Source organism: Oncorhynchus mykiss, chromosome 4 (assembly GCF_013265735.2).
Source record: "Oncorhynchus mykiss isolate Arlee chromosome 4, USDA_OmykA_1.1, whole genome shotgun sequence".
NCBI classification, from domain to species: domain Eukaryota; kingdom Metazoa; phylum Chordata; class Actinopteri; order Salmoniformes; family Salmonidae; genus Oncorhynchus; species Oncorhynchus mykiss.
This window is the reverse complement of record NC_048568.1, coordinates 19069033-19090051: the sequence shown is the minus strand read 5'-3', so window position 1 is coordinate 19090051 and position 21019 is coordinate 19069033. Positions and strand designations below refer to the sequence as shown.

The following is a 21019-nucleotide window of genomic DNA, read 5'->3' as shown; positions in this document are numbered from 1 at the left end:
TGGAGGCTTTTTCTCAACAGGGATTCTCTCCGCCCTCTTTCCCTCTCTCCTTTCGCACTCCCCCCCCCCCCCCCCCCCCCCCCCCCACACACACTTTCTGTGATGCCTTGTCGCAGTGATGACCTGTCCCAATATCACTCTCCGTGGCCGATAATGTGGTGGTAGCCGCGCGTTGAAAGAGCAAGACAGGAGGAAATCATATTGTTGACCGGAGAGCAGAGGATGGGGCCAGAGATGGCACATCTCAGAGGATTTTACAGTATTGGCCTGGCGAGATATTTATAGAGGTGAGGAGTGGGATGGAGGAGGGGGAGAGGGGGAGTCACAGGCGGCAGAGGAAGCAAGCAGGCCGGGAGGGGTAGAGGGGAGAAGCGGGGGGGGGGGGGGGGGGGGTTACCATGTTGTTTTGGCCCCCTGGCCGGTACACACTCTCTGGGACAGGACAACCCCCGGGGGCCTGCCGGGCTGCCCCGATAAGGCTGTGCTACTGTGTCATCACAACAGTAAAGAGTACAGCTGCACGATATGGGAATGTCATCTATTTGCTATTTTGTCTACCAAATATTGTGATTGCCATTTTACTTGCGATTTAGATCAAAACACTTGGGTGAACTGTTGGGATCATAGAAATAAAAATGAGTATTCTGATTCTATGGTTGGTGTTGTACAGGTACAGTATAAGTTATGTGACAGGTTAGGAACCAAAGTGTTGATCAGAGCTTCCCAGGGGGATGCTTTTTACATTAAAATGTTACATTCGTGGCATTTAAAACAAATTGCAGCCTCTTGATTGCAAATTGCAGCGATATTGATATTGCACATGTCAATATTGCAATTTTGACTACAATTCCATTCATTATGCAGCCATAACTAAGAGAGAGCAGCATCCTGCAACAGCCATGCTCCTACAACTCCACCCCCTAACTGTTGCCTTTCACTTGACCCCTCTATTTGTGCTCATGTCTTGCTTAGGAAAATGTCAGCTTACTTTGTGAAAAAAGACTTGGGGGCCAGCAAAGAGAGAGAGACAGAGAGAGAAAAAAGAGCGAGAGAGAGAGCGAGAGTGTGTACAAGCCGCTGCCTGGTCTTTGGGCCAGTGGAAGTGCCTCTAAATGTAGTCTGTTGTATAATCCCTCTGGGGGCCCTATTGCTATTTCTGTTCCTAAGTATGCGTCATGACTGACTGGGTATTTTCTCTGGTGACTAGCTTACATCAGTAGGTCTCCTAACAAGCATACACTCTCTCTCTACCAGTGAGTGGCTATTCTGATTGATGGGAGTTTGGCCCTGCAGTTTGGTTTTTCTATTGGTGACCACAGAGAATGGACAAAAGGAGTTTCACCCCAGAGGAATGCTGTCGGTGACTGGAGATGTTGTGGGACTGGGGAGCTGATATAGCTAGGTTGGTAGACCAAATGTTTCTCCCTCTCTCCTTTTTATCTTTCTCTCCCGCTGGTGTTGCTGCTGAGAAGGTGATTTCCTTGTTGTCAGTGTGTTTTGTGAACTGAATGGGGGATGACAGTGGCTGTTGGATTGCCACCGGAGTGCTGATAGTGTTACGGACAGGGCAGGGGGGCCTTCTGCTCTGTGAGTTGTGTTACCCACTGTCTGCTGTGTGTTGTTGTAGCGATTCAGCCTTCACTTTGCTTGCCTGTGTGTGTGTGTGTGTATGACAGATTGGGCCTGGTCTGGGCTGCAGGGGTTGTCACAGGGCTGTGTGTGTGTGCCTGCTCTGTGTTCCTTGTTTGCACAGCCTTGGCAGGCGTCTCCCAGACGGAGATAAGAGGGAAACAATGCCTGCCTGTTTACAATCCACCTTTTCTTACGTATCAGAGTTGTTTACTCTGTAGGAAGCATGGCTGTAGGACCCCCGGTCACTTCCCCCTGGGCTCCACTGATGAGTTTACACAGAGCTGTCAGTTTTCTCCATTAAGGAAAGGTCTTTCCTAGTGTGGCACTGCTACCCCCCCCCCCCCCTGCCGTTGCATGCTTTGAATCAAACCTCCCTCCCTCCATCTGTATTCCCCAGGGAGAGGGACAATGTTGTTTAACAAGAACGGGTTCCTTTTACAGCCTAGCACCCAGAGCCACAGAATCGCTTGCGTGTCTGTCTGTCTCTCTCACTCTGTCTCTCTCTGTGTGTGTGTGTGTGTGTGTGTGTGTGTGTGTGTGTGTGTGTGTGTGTGTGTGTGTGTGTGTGTGTGTGTGTGTGTGTGTGTGTGTGATCATACTGGAATAACTTGCTATGTGAGGGAATGTCCTGGTGATAAGGCAGGGAAACACCACACGTACACACACCTCTTGCCTCCCGCAGGTCTTACCCACATGCACATACACACAATTTCAAAGATGTTGCTTTCGGAAAAGCTCATCTTCCTGCCACTCTGCATGCTTAATCACACACACCACCCCAGCAACAGAAACCCCAACCCCAAACTCAGTCTCTCTTCCGCACTCTTTCTAGCTCCTGTAGTCCAGGGGTGAAATTAGCACAACCTTGAAATGAACTTGAACAACATTCCCCTCTACTCCTCCCTCCCTCCTCTCCTTCTCTCTCTCCCTGCCCACCACAGTCAGCCAGATAGATTCCTTTTATGTACTCTCTCGCTTTTCTTTTTCTCACTCTGTCTGTCTTTCTGCGGAGAAGAGAACTGTAATACCCCTGTCTGATAACTGTGGAATGAGGATTCGTGCCTATGCCAAGTGTGCTAAACCATTTTTCCATTCACAAATTCTCAGACGATTTAGAATGTGTGTCACTGCTACTCGCAGTGCTTCAGGGCGTTTGCGGGGACATTTTTGCCCGGGCATGGCTGGGGGACACCCCCTCCCTCACTGTAGGCTCCTGTCTGGCCTCCTACTGCCTCTCAACTCATCTCAACCTTTTGAGAGCTTATGTCCTAACCCTAACTCCAGCAAGCTATGGGAGGGAAGACAAGGTGTGCTCATGCTAATGTTTGTCTAATGTCCTCACGTCCTGGCTCTGTGCTGTGTGTGTAGTAGTGGATGCTATAGCGCTGTACTCCTGCATCCTGACAGGGCAGAGAGACTGAGTGGTGGTACCGCGCTACTGCCTCATTGTCGCGGGGTGATGGGGCGTGTTGGTCTCACTATCTGTATCTGTCGGTGGGGACCAATGCAACTACCCGACAAAGTTGGATTCCAATAGGCCTCAAAGGGCACGGGTAATGTTATGCAGGGCTACGTTAAGCAACCACCACTATGGTTGCAATGGAGCCACATCGAGAACAGCCTGATCCGGCCCCTGCTTTATCAGTTGCACTCTCTTGGCAGCGGGACAAGCCAGTAATTGTGTGCAGGTTTCGGGGCTGCATTCTTTGTTGCTTGTTTTCTGTTTGCGATTATTTGATTAGCCTCGAGCCTGTTTTTGAGTGTTCGCAAGCTATTTTTTTTGTGTGTGTGTGTGTGTGTGTGCGTGTGTGTGCGTGTGTGTGTGTGTGTGCGTGTGTGTGTGTGTGTGTGTCTGTAATAAAGGATAATAAGGCATTTCACCCTGGAGCCCAAACAGTGGGAAGGGGGTCTCCCAACTTTATTTTTCCATCTAACTTGGTGTTTACTGCTTGCCTCCAGTCCTGTCTAAAGTGAGTCACAGTCAGTCCCACTCCCTCCACTCTACAAGGGTCTACTATGCAGAGAGGCCTTACTGCAAGCTGCGTTATTGCTACTCCACTCCCACATCAATGGCCATCGCTGTGCGGTATTCACATCCAGTATCCTACAGTATGTTCAACATTCTCAGTATTGGAGTAGGTTGGGATTTTTTTCTGCCCACGTACCTCACCCAAGGTCAGCCTAGCCTGGTAGCAGATATACATGTTTGCCCAAGCATATACAGATCTGTGACCAGGCTAGGAGCAGTTTTTGTCCATGACCTTTTCTCTGTCATTATCTCTGTTTTTCAGTCTCTCAGTCCCAGCTTTGATGCACCTGTTCTGACCTCGCCTTCTGGATGATAGCGGGGTGGACAGGCCATAACTCAGGTGGTTAATGTCCTGGAGGGCAGGCAGTGTGCCCCCGGTGATGCGTTGTGCAGGCCGCACCACCCTCTGGAGAGCCCTGTGGTTGGGGAGAAGGGCTGTCCTGTCCAGTGTCCTGTAGTGTACAGTAGGATCCAGGTGGATGGGCTCAGTGTCTTAACCTGAGACGTGTGATCCTCAGTGACCCTTTTTTCTTTTTTTTTAGCTCGGCCGTGCTCCTCTAGTATGATGTGACCTTTATCTGGTCCCCGCTGTGTAGGCGGTAACATAACCACATAGCTAGAGTCACTCAAGCCAGCACGACTTCCTTTAAGGTTTGCATTGTCAAGCGCTAGCTGTTCAATACACTCTTCTGAATGGATGCTTCCACACAGCCGCTGTACAGAAAATGCCTTGATTGAATGGAAAAAGCCATTTCGGCCTCAGCAATCCTGGAAACACACACATAGGCATTATGATAATCATTGAATCCCCGATTCATTCTATATTTAGGTCCATTGCGGCAAACATCTTTTCACTATTCTCCTTTAAGCTGCACAATGGGCTTGTCTCAGCAAAAAATGTATTGCTCACCTTCCTATGGAGGATTATGATTCATCTGTTCCTGTGAAGAACGTGGTAAGGACAGACAGACAGACCAATAAGTTTAGCTGTGGAAATGTGTTTGGAGATGGGTGACTGTGTCCTGTTGGACTGTAATGTTTGTGTGTTTCGGTAAGTGTATCTCCTACTGTGAGAGTGCCTGTGCCGTGGTCTCTGACAGGGCGTGGCAGGTCTAAGCCCCTCATACCTTCTGTCATTCTGTCCGGCAGCTGCTGGTGCCAGGTCCATGACAGAGAGAGAGAAAGAGAGAGAGAGAGAGGCCCGGGCAGCGGGCACTGCCAGGCGGGCAAGCTTTCCTCTCCCTGCCTCCTACCCATTTCCTACTCAGCAGGTATCAGGCAGGCTAACACAGCCCAGCCTCTGTTCTTCTGGCAAACATGTCTTGTGCTCAACAGTAAAGACAAACAATGGAGGTAGTGAGAGAGGGGCGAGAGAGTTGGGAGAGAGGGGAGTGAGAGGAGAGTGAGGGGCATCTATTTCTCAGTCAAAAACATATTGTACCTTTTGAAAATACAACAGCAGGCCCAGCATGCTTCATGTTCATTGTGTTCACAATCAGTATTCCTTTCCCACAGTTACCATGGGTTACTATTGCTTGTACTTCTAGGGCTAGCTTTGGCCACTTTTAGCATATCAGTGTATGTGGTCCGTGTGTCAGGTTAGATGGTGGGCTGGAGGTGCTGGTTCCTAGCCTGTATGGGAGGATTAGCACAGATGCTAATGCTAGTGTCAGTGGTTTGGCAGGGCAGAACGCCTCAGTGTCCAGGGTTAGCTGCTGGTGCTCTGTCATTACAGCCTGACTGCCAGCGCTGGAGGCCATGGCACCAGGCCTGGACAAACACGCACGGGTGCAAACAGGCAGGCAGGCAGGCACGCACACGCAAACACACAAACAGAGGAAGTGGAAAGGCAGGGCCAGGGGGACTCTCACACAGATGGCCCACTGACACGGGACACAGCGCCCATGGCAGACTGAGAGGACATGCAGAGAGAGGGAGGTGAAAGAGAGGAGAGAAGGAAAGAGAGTTAATGAATGAGAGGCTCCATGTAGAGGTGAGACAGATATTGTGAGGCAGCCAGGAAACTGGGACCGTGTTCCATGGAGTAAACACTTCAACTCTAGGTGATACCACCTGTCCACCAGGCTTATTCCAGGCCACGTCCACTCTGACCACCTCACACCAACAGCGAGGGGACTGGAGGTAGAATGGAGCTCCAATGCAGGGGCTCAATGTGGCACAGCCAGGCTACTCAACAATGGCTCAAAATAGCTAGAAGGCTAATTGCTAGCAGGCTGGCCGTTTGGTTCCATTCTATATTTTCCACCATTGAGCCTTTTGTTGAGAGGCTTTCTGAACTACAGTAGGATCAGCTTCAACTCTCGTAGACAATGTCCCTCTGAAATGATCCAGTCTCTGTCTGGCGCGGCTGGGAAAGTTTCCTGTCTGCAGCTCGCTCGTTCAGATTCACCAATCACCTCCCTCCCTTTCCATCGCTTGTTCCCTTCCAGAAACGACTGCTGCTACACTGCTCATTAATGCTGGAAAAATCACCAGGCCAGTCCGCCTGCATTACTCATAGCACAGGTGGACCCAAACCCCCATAAAAATATCTGTGGACTTATGCATACAGATGTCTTCATTTGAATGATTCCCCCCTTATTTTCCTATAAACCAGATGGATGTAAGAGATTGCAAGTGTATATAGTATTATTATCGTTTTTCCATGTCTTTTGTTCTAGCATTTTTCCATAGCTACTCTTCTTTCCATGTTTGTAGGTCCAGAGTGATAGTGGAGGGAAATGCCTAGTGCCTATTATTAATCATCATGTAGGTTTGCGGGGTTACAAGCCAACCTAGAGACATGTCTGTTGTGTGCAGCAGAGAGACAAAGGGAGGGAGGGAGGGATGGAGAGCTGGCAACCATTCAGCCAAATTGCTGTAGAGTGGGTGGCATTTTACACCCATGAATAATAACTGTAGGATTTAGCAGCTGAGACATGAGGATAGATGGAGGAAAACACACCAGTAAGAGGAGAGACAGAAACAGCAAACGTAGTGAGGGAGTGTGAATGAGTGGTGCACATGGTTACATAGAGGGAATGTGTGAGGAAGGAGAAGTATATGGAAATAGCACACTGCCCCCGGCCTTGCAGTAGCCCAGTGTACAGCAAAACAGCACAACACACTGGCCTAACTGTTTGTTTGAACCACATGCTAACACAGTCAAGAGATCAGTTGTGATGATGACAGGTCCATAAAACAAGGCTGCTCCGGTTCAGACCACCAGGCCCATGCTGTCGTCTGACACAAATAAAGGCTCTCCCTTGCTCGCTTTACTTACAGTGCCTCCGAAAACTGTTCACACCCCTTGACTTTTTCCACATTTACAATGAATTCAAATGTCATTTTTGGTCAACGATCTAACACAAAATACTCTGTCAACGTGGAAGAAAAATTCTAACACAGCTTTGCACACCTGGACTGTACAATAAATAAACAGCCATTTTCAAGTCAAACTGTAACTAGGCCACTCAGGAACATTCAATTTCGTCTTGGTAAGCAACTCTAGTGTATATTTGGCCTTGTGTTTTAGGTTATTGTCCTGATAAAAGGTGAATTTGTCTCCCTGTGGCTGTTGGAATGCAGACTGAACCAGGTTTTCCTCTAGGGTTTTGCCTGTGTTTAGTTCCAGCCCGTTTCTTTTTATCCTAAAAAACAGCCACTGTGGGTGTGCCGAGTAGTCGTAACAGATATGGGTATTTTCGGGTGCCAGCACGTGTCTTTCTCATGTCCGTCAATCATGTGCTAGGTTCTATGTGGTCTAAGTAACTCAACTGGCTGTTTGTAACGAGAAGGGCGGGCTGTACAGTTGATCCTGCTGCTCTGATTGGATAGAGTGAAGGTGTATTTCTCCGTCCACTTTCATCATAATTTCCCCCGATCAATTTCCCTCGCATGTTTTCTGTCTGATCGTTTAGATTGCTGCTGCCTGCTACTATGATAAATCACATGGCGAGGACATTTGCGATCGATCTATCAATGTGCATAATATCTAACACCCGGGGCAAGTTCATTTCTTTGCCATATTTTTTGCAGTTTTACATTACTGCCCTATTGCAAACAGGATGCATTTTTTTGAGTATTTTTATTCTGTACAGGCTTCCTTCTTTTCACTCTGTCATTTAGGTTAGTATTGTGGAGTAACTACAATGTTGTTGAGTCATCCTCAGTTTTCTCCTATCACAGCCATTAAACTCTGTAACTGTTTTAATGTCACCATTGGCCTCATAGTGAAATCCCTGAGTGGTTTCCTTCCTCTCCGGCAACTGAGTTAGGAAGGACGCCTGTATCTTTGTAGTGACTGGGTGTATTGATACACCATCCAAAAATGTGTAACTCATAACTTCACCATGCTCAAAAGGATATTCAATATATGTTTTTTTTAATTTTTTTTTTACATTTACCCATCTACCAATAGGTGCCCTTCTTTGGGAGGCATTGGAAAACCTCCCTGGTATTCGACGTTGCATCTGTGTTTGAAATTCAATGCTCTTCTGAGGGAACTTACAGATAATTGAATGTGTGGGGTACAGAGATAAGGTAGTAATTCATGTTAAACACTATTATTGCACACAGTGAGTTCATGCAACTTATTATGTGACTTGTTAAGCACATTTTTACTCTTGAACTTATTTAGGCTTGCCATAACAAAGGGGTTGAATAATTATTGACTCAAGACATTTGAGCTTTTCAATTTTAATTAATTTCTAAACATTTCTAACTGGCAGCTTCGTTAAATAGTACCCGCAAAACACCAGTCTCAACGTCAACCGTGAAGAGGCGACTCCGTGATGCTGGCCTTCTAGGCAGTGTTCTTTTTCCCATCTTAATCTTTTATTTTTATTGGCCAGTCTGAGATATGGTTTTTCTTTGCAACTTTGCCTAGAAGGCCAGCATCCCGGAGTCGCTTCTTCACTGTTGACGTTGAGACTGGTGTTTTGCAGGTACTATTTAATGAATCTGCCAGTTGAGGACTTGTGAGGCGTCTGTTTCTCAAACTAGACACTCTAATGTACTTGTCCTCTTGCTCAGTTGTGCACCGGGGCCTCCCACTCCTCTTTCTATTCTGGTTAGAGCCAGTTTGCGCTGTTCTGTAAAGGGAGTAGTACACAACGTTGTATGAGATCTTCAGTTTCTTGGCAATTTCTCGCATGGAATGGCCTTCATTTCTCAGAACAAGAATAGACTGACACGTTTCAGAAGAAGGTTCTTTGTTTCTGGCCATTTTGAGCCTGTAATCGAACCCACAAATGCTGTTGCTCCACATACTCAACTAGTCTAAAGTATGCCAGTTTTATTGCTTCTTTAATCAGAGCTAACACAACGTGCCATTGGAACACAGGAGTGATGGTTGTTGATAATGGGCCTCTGAATGCCTTTGTAGATAGTCCATCGAAAATCTGCCATTTCCAGCTACAATAGTCATTTACAACATTAACAATGTCTACATGGTATTTCTGATCAATTTGATGTTATTTTAATGGACAAAATATTTGCTTTTCTTTCAAAAACAAGGACATTTCTAAGTGACCACAAACGTTTGAAAGGTGCTTGTAATATTTCTACACAAAAGCGATACATTCAGGGCTGTTTGGTCTAGTAATGATACTGTAAATATTAGTTTTTTTTCACACAGCCTTGTGCTACTGGTTCTTTTGTAATCAACCAAACACAGGAGGATCTTCAGAGCAGGACAAAGGGAAGAGGGGAAGTGATACAATGTCATGGGATAAACCAGATATTGTGTCTCTGTCTGTCTCTGTCTGTGTCACCTGGTGAAACCTCTGAGCGTAGCCAACCCTACTAGGCTGTGGTGTAACTAAGTAAAACATACTTTTGAAGTAGAACCTAAGTCATTTTTGGGGGGTATCTGTACTTTACTATTTCTTGTTTTGACAACTTTTACTTTTACTCCACTACATTCATAAAGAAAATGTGTACTTTTTACTCCCATGCAATTCACGCACCTATCAATATAACATGGGGTCATCTGATGTCTCTGATCTGGCAGATTCACTTACCACTAATACTGCATCTGTAAATGATGTCTGAGTGTTGGAATTTGCCCCTGGCTGTCTGTAAATACATGTTTTTTAAAACACAGTGTAAGGAATTTAATGTATGGCATTTACTTTTTTACTTTTAGTCAAGTATGAAAGTACTTTTTCCACCACTGTACTTAAATACATTTAAAACCAGATACTTTTAGACTTTTACTCAAGTAGTATTTTACTGGGTGACATTTACTTGAGTCATTTTCTATTGAGGTATCTTTACTTTGACTCAAGTATGACAATGTAATACTTTTTCAACCACTGCCAGCAGGATCAAAGGTCACCTGTGGAGAATAGAGCGGGGGAAAATCTGCTTTCTGGTTCTGCCTGATGCTCCCATTGGTGCAAAGGCCAAGTGTGTTAAGATATTCAGCCCGGAGAATTACGCAAACAGGGCACAAGCTCTGGAAACAGGCTAGAATTTCCTATGTTGTTTTTTTGACATGATAGGGAAAATAAGTAGTGTTATTACTACTGTAACTAATAACTCGTGATAATGTATTGTAAAGTACAGCACAGGTCAAATTCCAATGATGATACTAGTGTAACATTCATTCTGTATGGTATTCTCACACCCCAGACAGGTATGTCCTTTTTTGGTGTCATATTTTGTGCTGTAGTGGTAATGGAAGATGGCTGTGCATTTGACTTGTCTGGTCAGCCATTCATACATACAGTATGTGTTTAGGTTTTTACGGAATCTTCGATCAGGCTGTCTGGCAGCTATACCTACAAACCTTTTGACAGGAGTCTGACTTACACACACACACGCACGCACGCACACACACACACACACACACACACACACACACACACACACACACACACACACACACACAGACACAGACACAGACACAGACAGAGAGTAGTGAGAGACTTCCCAGAGGTCCTCCAGCAGATGTGTGGCATTTGTGTCTGGCCCATGGAGATGGTGGAATGTGAAACCTCGTAACGCACCTCCGATTTTCCATTCCTGCTGCGTACACATCCCATTATCAATTTTATATGAAAGTAGGAAATTCCTTTAAAGCGCTAGCGCGATATGGCTGCCTGTCCATCAGCTGAGGGGGCATTCCTGGCTGGGGGGCCTCAGGGCCCAAGGAGGAAGAGGACAGGGCTCCAGGGTGGCCCTTTCATGGCCACATTAATGGTGGTATTAAACACTGCTATACTACTTCACCTATTCTCTCTCTCTCTCTCTCTCTCTCTCTCTCTCTCTCTCTCTCGCTCTCCCCCCTAAAATAGACCTGATCTGGTCATTTGCATCTGAAATGGAATATAAATGGGCAAAAAATATATTTTGTGTCGGTGTGTGTAGCACGTGTTGAAACCTTTGGAAGAGGTGATTGAAATTGTCCGGTTTTCCAAACTTATTTCACAGATTACCGCTGGCTGTAATTAAACAGAGGCTGAGGAATATGATCATGCAGTGGGGTGAGCTGAATAGGAGCTGTTGATAGAAAGTGCAGTATGTTTTTGCAGCGTGAGCAAACTGTTCCTAACCAAGAGGAGTTTCTATCATTCAGTAATATTGCAGCCTGACTGTTGCCCACAGATGGACGGGCTTGAAGCTGTAACATTTCCAAGAGCTGAAGTCAGTTGTGACAGCTGAACTTGTACCCTGACAATACAGACAGTGCTCCATTCAGCCTGACAATGCCTCACCTTTGTCGGGTCTCCCATGAACGCTCCACAGACGACAGATTTCTGCCGGAGCGAAATAAACTTTCTCCACAGAACAGAACAGAAGCCTATAACATTCCCTGGTTGTTTCTGACTGCCCTTTAAACTCACAGGAGCAGTGCTAGGTGACGAAAGAGGATGTTGACTAAGCTCACGTCAGTTTCCTGGTGCGTTGATGTGGCCCGAGGAGGCTGGAGACTGTTGGTTTCCTTTTCCTGTGCGGTTAATCTTAATGTCGTAGAGGCTTTATTCTCTTTTCCTACTGTTTGTCAGTTTTGCCCTGTTTAGAGGTTGCGGACTATTTTAGCTGTATACCTTGCTTCTTCCTGGGACCTGGTAGAGTAGTAGAGTACAGTCGACTCGGGCCCAGAGTTGTCTCAGCTCCTGGCCTGGCCCACTAGAAGCCATGTTTTACCACCACAGCAGGTGCTTGGTAGTTATGTTCATATGAGAGCCCTTCGAGAGCTCTGTCACAGCGGTGGAGCTCTGAGAGAACACATCAGTCCCAATAAGACCCCCGGTCCCAGATTCCAGATAGTGGGGAAAAGGACAAGGAAATATTTCTCCCCACTCCAGGTCGGGAAAAAAAAAACATTGCAGTTGATTATGTGGTTTGTTTACTTGTGGGTTAATCCCCTCCACTCCTCTTTCTGATCCCCCTCTAGATATCTATACACCACACACACACACACACACACACACACACACACACACACTGGCTGATGGTTGTATGATTGGAGGGGAGGCAGTTGTGACTCCAGTGTGTGTCCCAGAAGAGCCAGTGTAGTGTGTGGTGTGTTGCCCTCCACCCCAGTCAGACAGCAGCTGCTAACGTTATGTAAGCAATGTGCTGCACTACTCTGCACTGCTCTATGCTGTCAGTATGCATTAACCCAGCCCAGCCCTGAGAGAGGTGGGGGATGTGGGGGTTGCCCAGAGCTCTTGTGTGTGTGTGGGAGCTCAGAGTTATAATACCAAAAATGGTTGAATTTTATATATCTATATCTCAGAGGTTTATGTAATGTTTCCTGGCGACCTCCATCACTGATTGGTGGGAGGGAGGGAGGGAGGGAGGGGGAGAGCGAGAGAGAGCGAGAGAGAGAGAGAGAGAGAGGTAATATAGTAATAGTGTTGCAGAGAGAGAGAGGTAATATAGTAATAGTGTTGCAGAGAGAGAGAGGTAATATAGTAATAGTGTTGCAGAGAGAGAGAGAGAGAGAGAGGTAATATAGTAATAGTGTTGCAGAGAAAGAGGGAGAGAGGTAATATAGTAATAGTGTTGCAGAGAGAGAGAGAGAGGTAATATAGTAATAGTGTTGCAGAGAGAGAGAGAGAGAGAGAGGTAATATAGTAATAGTGTTGCAGAGAAAGAGGGAGAGAGGTAATATAGTAATAGTGTTGCAGAGAGAGAGAGAGAGGTAATATAGTAATAGTGTTGCAGAGAGAGAGGTAATATAGTAATAGTGTTGCAGAGAGAGAGAGAGAGGTAATATAGTAATAGTGTTGCAGAGAGAGAGAGGTAATATAGTAATAGTGTTGTAGAGAGAGAGAGAGAGGTAATATAGAAATAGTGTTGCAGAGAGAGAGGTAATATAGTAATAGTGTTGCAGAGAGAGAGGGGTAATATAGTAATAGTGTTGCAGAGAGAGAGAGAGGTAATATAGTAATAGTGTTGCAGAGAGAGAGGTAATATAGTAATAGTGTTGCAGAGAGAGAGAGAGGTAATATAGTAATAGTGTTGCAGAGAGAGAGAGAGGTAATATAGTAATAGTGTTGCAGAGAGAGAGAGGTAATATAGTAATAGTGTTGCAGAGAGAGAGAGGTAATATAGTAATAGTGTTGCAGAGAGAGAGAGAGGTAATATAGTAATAGTGTTGCAGAGAGAGAGAGAGGTAATATAGTAATAGTGTTGCAGAGAGAGAGAGAGAGAGAGAGAGGTAATATAGTAATAGTGTTGCAGAGAGAGAGAGAGGTAATATAGTAATAGTGTTGCAGAGAGAGAGAGGTAATATAGTAATAGTGTTGCAGAGAGAGAGAGAGAGAGAGAGAGGTAATATAGTAATAGTGTTGCAGAGAGAGAGAGAGAGAGAGAGAGGTAATATAGTAATAGTGTTGCAGAGAGAGAGAGAGGTAATATAGTAATAGTGTTGCAGAGAGAGAGAGGTAATATAGTAATAGTGTTGCAGAGAGAGAGAGAGGTAATATAGTAATAGTGTTGCAGAGAGAGAGAGAGGTAATATAGTAATAGTGTTGCAGAGAGAGAGAGAGAGAGAGAGAGAGAGAGAGAGAGGTAATATAGTAATAGTGTTGAGAGAGAGAGAGAGGTAATATAGTAATAGTGTTGCAGAGAAAGAGGGAGAGAGGTAATATAGTAATAGTGTTGCAGAGAGAGTGGGGTAATATAGTAATAGTGTTGCAGAGAGAGAGAGATGTAATATAGTAATAGTGTTGCAGAGAGAGAGAGGTAATATAGTAATAGTGTTGAGAGAGAGAGAGAGAGAGAGGTAATATAGTAATAGTGTTGCAGAGAGAGAGAGAGAGAGAGAGGTAATATAGTAATAGTGTTGAGAGAGAGAGAGAGAGAGAGGTAATATAGTAATAGTGTTGCAGAGAGAGAGAGAGAGGTAATATAGTAATAGTGTTGCAGAGAGAGAGAGAGAGGTAATATAGTAATAGTGTTGCAGAGAGAGAGAGAGAGAGAGAGAGAGAGAGAGAGGTAATATAGTAATAGTGTTGAGAGAGAGAGAGAGAGAGAGGTAATATAGTAATAGTGTTGCAGAGAGAGAGAGAGAGAGAGAGGTAATATAGTAATAGTGTTGCAGAGAGAGAGAGAGAGAGAGAGGTAATATAGTAATAGTGTTGAGAGAGAGAGAGAGAGAGAGGTAATATAGTAATAGTGTTGCAGAGAGAGAGAGAGAGGTAATATAGTAATAGTGTTGCAGAGAGAGAGAGAGAGAGAGAGAGGTAATATAGTAATAGTGTTGCAGAGAGAGAGAGAGAGGTAATATAGTAATAGTGTTGCAGAGAGAGAGAGATGTAATATAGTAATAGTGTTGCAGAGAGAGAGAGGTAATATAGTAATAGTGTTGCAGAGAGAGAGAGGTAATATAGTAATAGTGTTGCAGAGAGAGAGAGGTAATATAGTAATAGTGTTGCAGAGAGAGAGAGAGGTAATATAGTAATAGTGTTGCAGAGAGAGAGAGGTAATATAGTAATAGTGTTGCAGAGAGAGAGAGGTAATATAGTAATAGTGTTGCAGAGAGAGAGAGAGGTAATATTGTAATAGTGTTGCAGAGAGAGAGAGAAAGAGGTAATATAGTAATAGTGTTGCAGAGAGAGAGAGGTAATATAGTAATAGTGTTGCAGAGAGAGACAGGTAATATAGTAATAGTGTTGCAGAGAGAGAGAGGTAATATAGTAATAGTGTTGCAGAGAGAGAGGTAATCTAGTAATAGTGCTGCAGAGAGAGAGAGAGGTGATATAGTAATAGTGTTGCAGAGAGAGAGAGAGAGAGAGAGAGAGAGAGAGGTAATATAGTAATAGTGTTGAGAGAGAGAGAGAGAGAGGTAATATAGTAATAGTGTTGCAGAGAGAGAGAGAGAGAGAGAGGTAATATAGTAATAGTGTTGCAGAGAGAGAGAGAGAGAGAGAGGTAATATAGTAATATTGTTGCAGAGAGAGAGAGAGGTAATATAGTAATAGTGTTGCAGAGAGTGAGAGAGATAGAGGTAATATAGTAATAGTGTTGCAGAGAGAGAGAGAGGTAATATAGTAATAGTGTTGCAGAGAGAGAGAGGTAATATAGTAATAGTGTTGCAGAGAGAGAGAGAGGTAATATTGTAATAGTGTTGCAGAGAGAGAGAGAGAGAGGTAATATAGTAATAGTGTTGCAGAGAGAGAGAGAAAGAGGTAATATAGTAATAGTGTTGCAGAGAGAGAGAGGTAATATAGTAATAGTGTTGCAGAGAGAGACAGGTAATATAGTAATAGTGTTGCAGAGAGAGAGAGGTAATATAGTAATAGTGTTGCAGAGAGAGAGGTAATCTAGTAATAGTGCTGCAGAGAGAGAGAGAGGTGATATAGTAATAGTGTTGCAGAGAGAGAGAGAGAGAGAGAGAGAGAGAGAGAGGTAATATAGTAATAGTGTTGAGAGAGAGAGAGAGAGAGAGGTAATATAGTAATAGTGTTGCAGAGAGAGAGAGAGAGAGAGAGGTAATATAGTAATAGTGTTGAGAGAGAGAGAGAGAGAGAGGTAATATAGTAATAGTGTTGCAGAGAGAGAGAGAGAGAGAGGTAATATAGTAATAGTGTTGAGAGCGAGAGAGAGAGGTAATATAGTAATAGTGTTGCAGAGAGAGAGAGAGGTAATATAGTAATAGTGTTGCAGAGAGAGAGAGAGGTAATATAGTAATAGTGTTGCAGAGAGAGAGAGGTAATATAGTAATAGTGTTGCAGAGAGAGAGAGAGGTAATATAGTAATAGTGTTGCAGAGAGAGAGAGAGGTAATATAGTAATAGTGTTGCAGAGAGAGAGAGAGGTAATATAGTAATAGTGTTGCAGAGAGAGAGAGAGGTAATATAGTAATAGTGTTGCAGAGAGAGAGAGGTAATATAGTAATAGTGTTGCAGAGAGAGAGAGAGGTAATATAGTAATAGTGTTGCAGAGAGAGAGAGAGGTAATATAGTAATAGTGTTGCAGAGTGAGAGAGAGAGAGAGAGAGAGGTAATATAGTAATAGTGTTGCAGAGAGAGAGAGGTAATATAGTAATAGTGTTGTAGAGAGAGAGAGGTAATATAGTAATAGTGTTGCAGAGAGAGAGAGGTAATATAGTAATAGTGTTGCAGAGAGAGAGAGAGGTAATATAGTAATAGTGTTGCAGAGAGATAGAGAGAGGTAATATAGTAATAGTGTTGCAGAGAGAGAGAGAGAGGTAATATAGTAATAGTGTTGCAGAGAGAGAGAGGTAATATAGTAATAGTGTTGCAGAGAGAGAGGTAATCTAGTAATAGTGCTGCAGAGAGAGAGAGAGAGGTAATATAGTAATAGTGTTGCAGAGAGAGAGAGAGAGAGAGAGAGAGAGAGAGAGAGGTAATATAGTAATAGTGTTGAGAGAGAGAGAGAGAGAGAGGTAATATAGTAATAGTGTTGCAGAGAGAGAGAGAGAGAGAGAGGTAATATAGTAATAGTGTTGAGAGAGAGAGAGAGGTAATATAGTAATAGTGTTGCAGAGAGAGAGAGAGAGAGAGGTAATATAGTAATAGTGTTGAGAGCGAGAGAGAGAGGTAATATAGTAATAGTGTTGCAGAGAGAGAGAGAGGTAATATAGTAATAGTGTTGCAGAGAGAGAGAGAGAGAGAGGTAATATAGTAATAGTGTTGCAGAGTGAGAGAGAGAGGTAATATAGTAATAGTGTTGCAGAGAGAGAGAGAGGTAATATAGTAATAGTGTTGCAGAGAGAGAGAGGTAATATAGTAATAGTGTTGCAGAGAGAGAGAGAGGTAATATAGTAATAGTGTTGCAGAGAGAGAGAGAGGTAATATAGTAATAGTGTTGCAGAGAGAGAGAGAGGTAATATAGTAATAGTGTTGCAGAGAGAGAGAGAGAGAGAGAGAGAGGTAATATAGTAATAGTGTTGCAGAGAGTGAGAGAGATAGAGGTAATATAGTAATAGTGTTGCAGAGAGAGAGAGAGGTAATATAGTAATAGTGTTGCAGAGAGAGAGAGAGGTAATATAGTAATAGTGTTGCAGAGAGAGAGAGAGAGAGAGAGGTAATATAGTAATATTGTTGCAGAGAGAGAGAGAGGTAATATAGTAATAGTGTTGCAGAGAGTGAGAGAGATAGAGGTAATATAGTAATAGTGTTGCAGAGAGAGAGAGAGGTAATATAGTAATAGTGTTGCAGAGAGAGAGAGGTAATATAGTAATAGTGTTGCAGAGAGTGAGAGAGATAGAGGTAATATAGTAATAGTGTTGCAGAGAGAGAGAGAGGTAATATAGTAATAGTGTTGCAGAGAGAGAGAGGTAATATAGTAATAGTGTTGCAGAGAGAGAGAGGTAATATAGTAATAGTGTTGCAGAGAGAGAGAGAGGTAATATAGTAATAGTGTTGCAGAGAGAGAGAGAGGTAATATAGTAATAGTGTTGCAGAGAGAGAGAGAGAGGTAATATAGTAATAGTGTTGCAGAGAGAGAGGTAATATAGTAATAGTGTTGCAGAGAGAGAGAGAGAGGTAATATAGTAATAGTGTTGCAGAGAGAGAGAGAGAGGTAATATAGTAATAGTGTTGCAGAGAGAGAGAGGTAATATAGTAATAGTGTTGCAGAGAGAGAGAGAGGTAATATAGTAATAGTGTTGCAGAGAGAGAGAGAGAGGTAATATAGTAATAGTGTTGCAGAGAGAGAGAAAGAGGTAATATAGTAATAGTGTTGCAGAGAGAGAGAGGTAATATAGTAATAGTGTTGCAGAGAGAGAGAGAGGTAATATAGTAATAGTGTTGCAGAGAGAGAGAGAGAGAGAGAGGTAATATAGTAATATTGTTGCAGAGAGAGAGAGAGGTAATATAGTAATAGTGTTGCAGAGAGTGAGAGAGATAGAGGTAATATAGTAATAGTGTTGCAGAGAGAGAGAGAGGTAATATAGTAATAGTGTTGCAGAGAGAGAGAGAGAGAGAGAGGTAATATAGTAATATTGTTGCAGAGAGAGAGAGGTAATATAGTAATAGTGTTGCAGAGAGTGAGAGAGATAGAGGTAATATAGTAATAGTGTTGCAGAGAGAGAGAGAGGTAATATAGTAATAGTGTTGCAGAGAGAGAGAGGTAATATAGTAATAGTGTTGCAGAGAGAGAGAGGTAATATAGTAATAGTGTTGCAGAGAGAGAGAGAGGTAATATAGTAATAGTGTTGCAGAGAGAGAGAGAGGTAATATAGTAATAGTGTTGCAGAGAGAGAGAGAGAGGTAATATAGTAATAGTGTTGCAGAGAGAGAGAGAGAGGTAATATAGTAATAGTGTTGCAGAGAGAGAGAGGTAATATAGTAATAGTGTTGCAGAGAGAGAGAGAGAGGTAATATAGTAATAGTGTTGCAGAGAGAGAGAGAGAGGTAATATAGTAATAGTGTTGCAGAGAGAGAGAGGTAATATAGTAATAGTGTTGCAGAGAGAGAGAGAGAGGTAATATAGTAATAGTGTTGCAGAGAGAGAGAGAGAGGTAATATAGTAATAGTGTTGCAGAGAGAGAGAGGTAATATAGTAATAGTGTTGCAGAGAGAGAGAGAGGTAATATAGTAATAGTGTTGCAGAGAGAGACAGGTAATATAGTAATAGTGTTGCAGAGAGAGAGAGGTAATATAGTAATAGTGTTGCAGAGAGAGAGGTAATCTAGTAATAGTGCTGCAGAGAGAGAGAGAGAGGTAATATAGTAATAGTGTTGCAGAGAGAGAGAGAGAGAGAGAGAGGTAATATAGTAATAGTGTTGAGAGAGAGAGAGAGAGAGAGGTAATATAGTAATAGTGTTGCAGAGAGAGAGAGAGAGAGAGGTAATATAGTAATAGTGTTGCAGAGAGAGAGAGAGGTAATATAGTAATAGTGTTGCAGAGAGAGAGAGAGGTAATATAGTAATAGTGTTGCAGAGAGAGAGAGAGAGAGAGAGATAGAGGTAATATAGTAATAGTGTTGAGAGAGAGAGAGAGAGAGAGGTAATATAGTAATAGTGTTGCAGAGAGAGAGAGAGAGAGAGAGAGGTAATATAGTAATAGTGTTGCAGAGAGAGAGAGAGAGAGAGAGAGGTAATATAGTAATAGTGTTGCAGAGAGAGAGAGGTAATATAGTAATAGTGTTGCAGAGAGAGAGAGAGGTAATATAGTAATAGTGTTGCAGAGAGAGAGAGAGGTAATATAGTAATAGTGTTGCAGAGAGAGAGAGAGGTAATATAGTAATAGTGTTGCAGAGAGAGAGAGAGGTAATATAGTAATAGTGTTGCAGAGAGAGAGAGAGAGGTAATATAGTAATAGTGTTGCAGAGAGAGAGAGAGGTAATATAGTAATAGTGTTGAGAGAGAGAGAGAGAGAGGTAATATAGTAATAGTGTTGAGAGAGAGAGAGAGAGAGGTAATATAGTAATAGTGTTGCAGAGAGGGAGAGAGGTAATATAGTAATAGTGTTGCAGAGAGAGAGAGAGGTAATATAGTAATAGTGTTGCAGAGAGAGAGAGAGAGGTAATATAGTAATAGTGTTGCAGAGAGAGAGAGAGGTAATATAGTAATAGTGTTGCAGAGAGAGAGAGAGGTAATATAGTAATAGTGTTGAGAGAGAGAGAGAGAGAGGTAATATAGTAATAGTGTTGCAGAGAGAGAGAGAGGTAATATAGTAATAGTGTTGAGAGAGAGAGAGAGAGAGGTAATATAGTAATAGTGTTGCAGAGAGAGAGAGAGGTAATATAGTAATAGTGTTGAGAGAGAGAGAGAGAGGTAATATAGTAATAGTGTTGCAGAGAGAGAGAGAGGTAATATAGTAATAGTGTTGCAGAGAGAGAGAGAGGTAATATAGTAATAGTGTTGAGAGAGAGAGAGATAGAGGTAATATAGTAATAGTGTTGCAGAGAGAGAGAGAGAGAGAGGTAATATAGTAATAGTGTTGAGAGAGAGAGAGAGGGGTAATATAGTAATAGTGTTGCAGAGAGAGAGAGAGAGAGAGGTAATATAGTAATAGTGTTGCAGAGAGAGAGAGAGGTAATATAGTAATAGTGTTGCAGAGAGAGAGAGAGGTAATATAGTAATAGTGTTGAGAGCGAGAGAGAGAGGTAATATAGTAATAGTGTTGCAGAGAGAGAGAGAGGTAATATAGTAATAGTGTTGCAGAGAGAGAGGTAATATAGTAATAGTGTTGCAGAGAGAGAGGTAATACAGTAATAGTGTTGCAGAGAGAGAGGTAATATAGTAATAGTGTTGAGAGCGAGAGAGAGAGGTAATATAGTAATAGTGTTGCAGAGAGATAGAGGTAATATAGTAATAGTGTTGCAGAGAGAGAGAGAGAGGTAATATAGTAATAGTGTTGCAGAGAGAGAGGTAATATAGTAATAGTGTTGAGAGCGAGAGAGAGAGGTAATATAGTAATAGTGTTGCAGAGAGAGAGAGAGGTAATATAGTAATAGTGTTGCAGAGAGAGAGAGAGAGAGAGAGGTAATATAGTAATAGTGTTGCAGAGTGAGAGAGAGAGGTAATATAGTAATAGTGTTGCAGAGAGAGAGAGAGAGGTAATATAGTAATAGTGTTGCAGAGAGAGAGAGAGGTAATATAGTAATAGTGTTGCAGAGAGAGAGAGGTAATATAGTAATAGTGTTGTAGAGAGAGAGCGAGAGAGAGAGGTAATATAGTAATAGTGTTGCAGAGAGAGAGAGAGGTAATATAGTAATAGTGTTGTAGAGAGAGAGCGAGAGAGAGAGGTAATATAGTAATAGTGTTGCAGAGAGAGAGAGAGGTAATATAGTAATAGTGTTGCAGAGAGAGAGAGAGAGAGAGAGAGAGGTAATATAGTAATAGTGTTGCAGAGAGAGAGAGAGGTAATATAGTAATAGTGTTGCAGAGAGAGAGAGAGGTAATATAGTAATAGTGTTGCAGAGAGAG

At 42.9% G+C, this 21019-nt stretch overlaps 1 protein-coding gene across 3 annotated transcripts in view; it reads left to right on the top strand.

Annotated features, from left to right (window-relative positions):
- The window catches only part of LOC110522245 (transcription factor HIVEP2), a 99798-nt gene that overhangs the window by 29737 nt on the left and 49042 nt on the right, over positions 1–21019 (top strand). Inside the window, exon 1 of one of the 3 annotated variants that reach the window (XM_036975819.1) lies at positions 1192–1402. The exons of the other annotated variants lie outside the window; for them this stretch is intronic. The gene's annotated coding sequence lies outside the window, so the exon portion shown is untranslated. Of the gene's footprint in view, positions 1–1191; positions 1403–21019 lie in introns of those variants that run through there. 3 annotated transcript variants of the gene reach the window in all.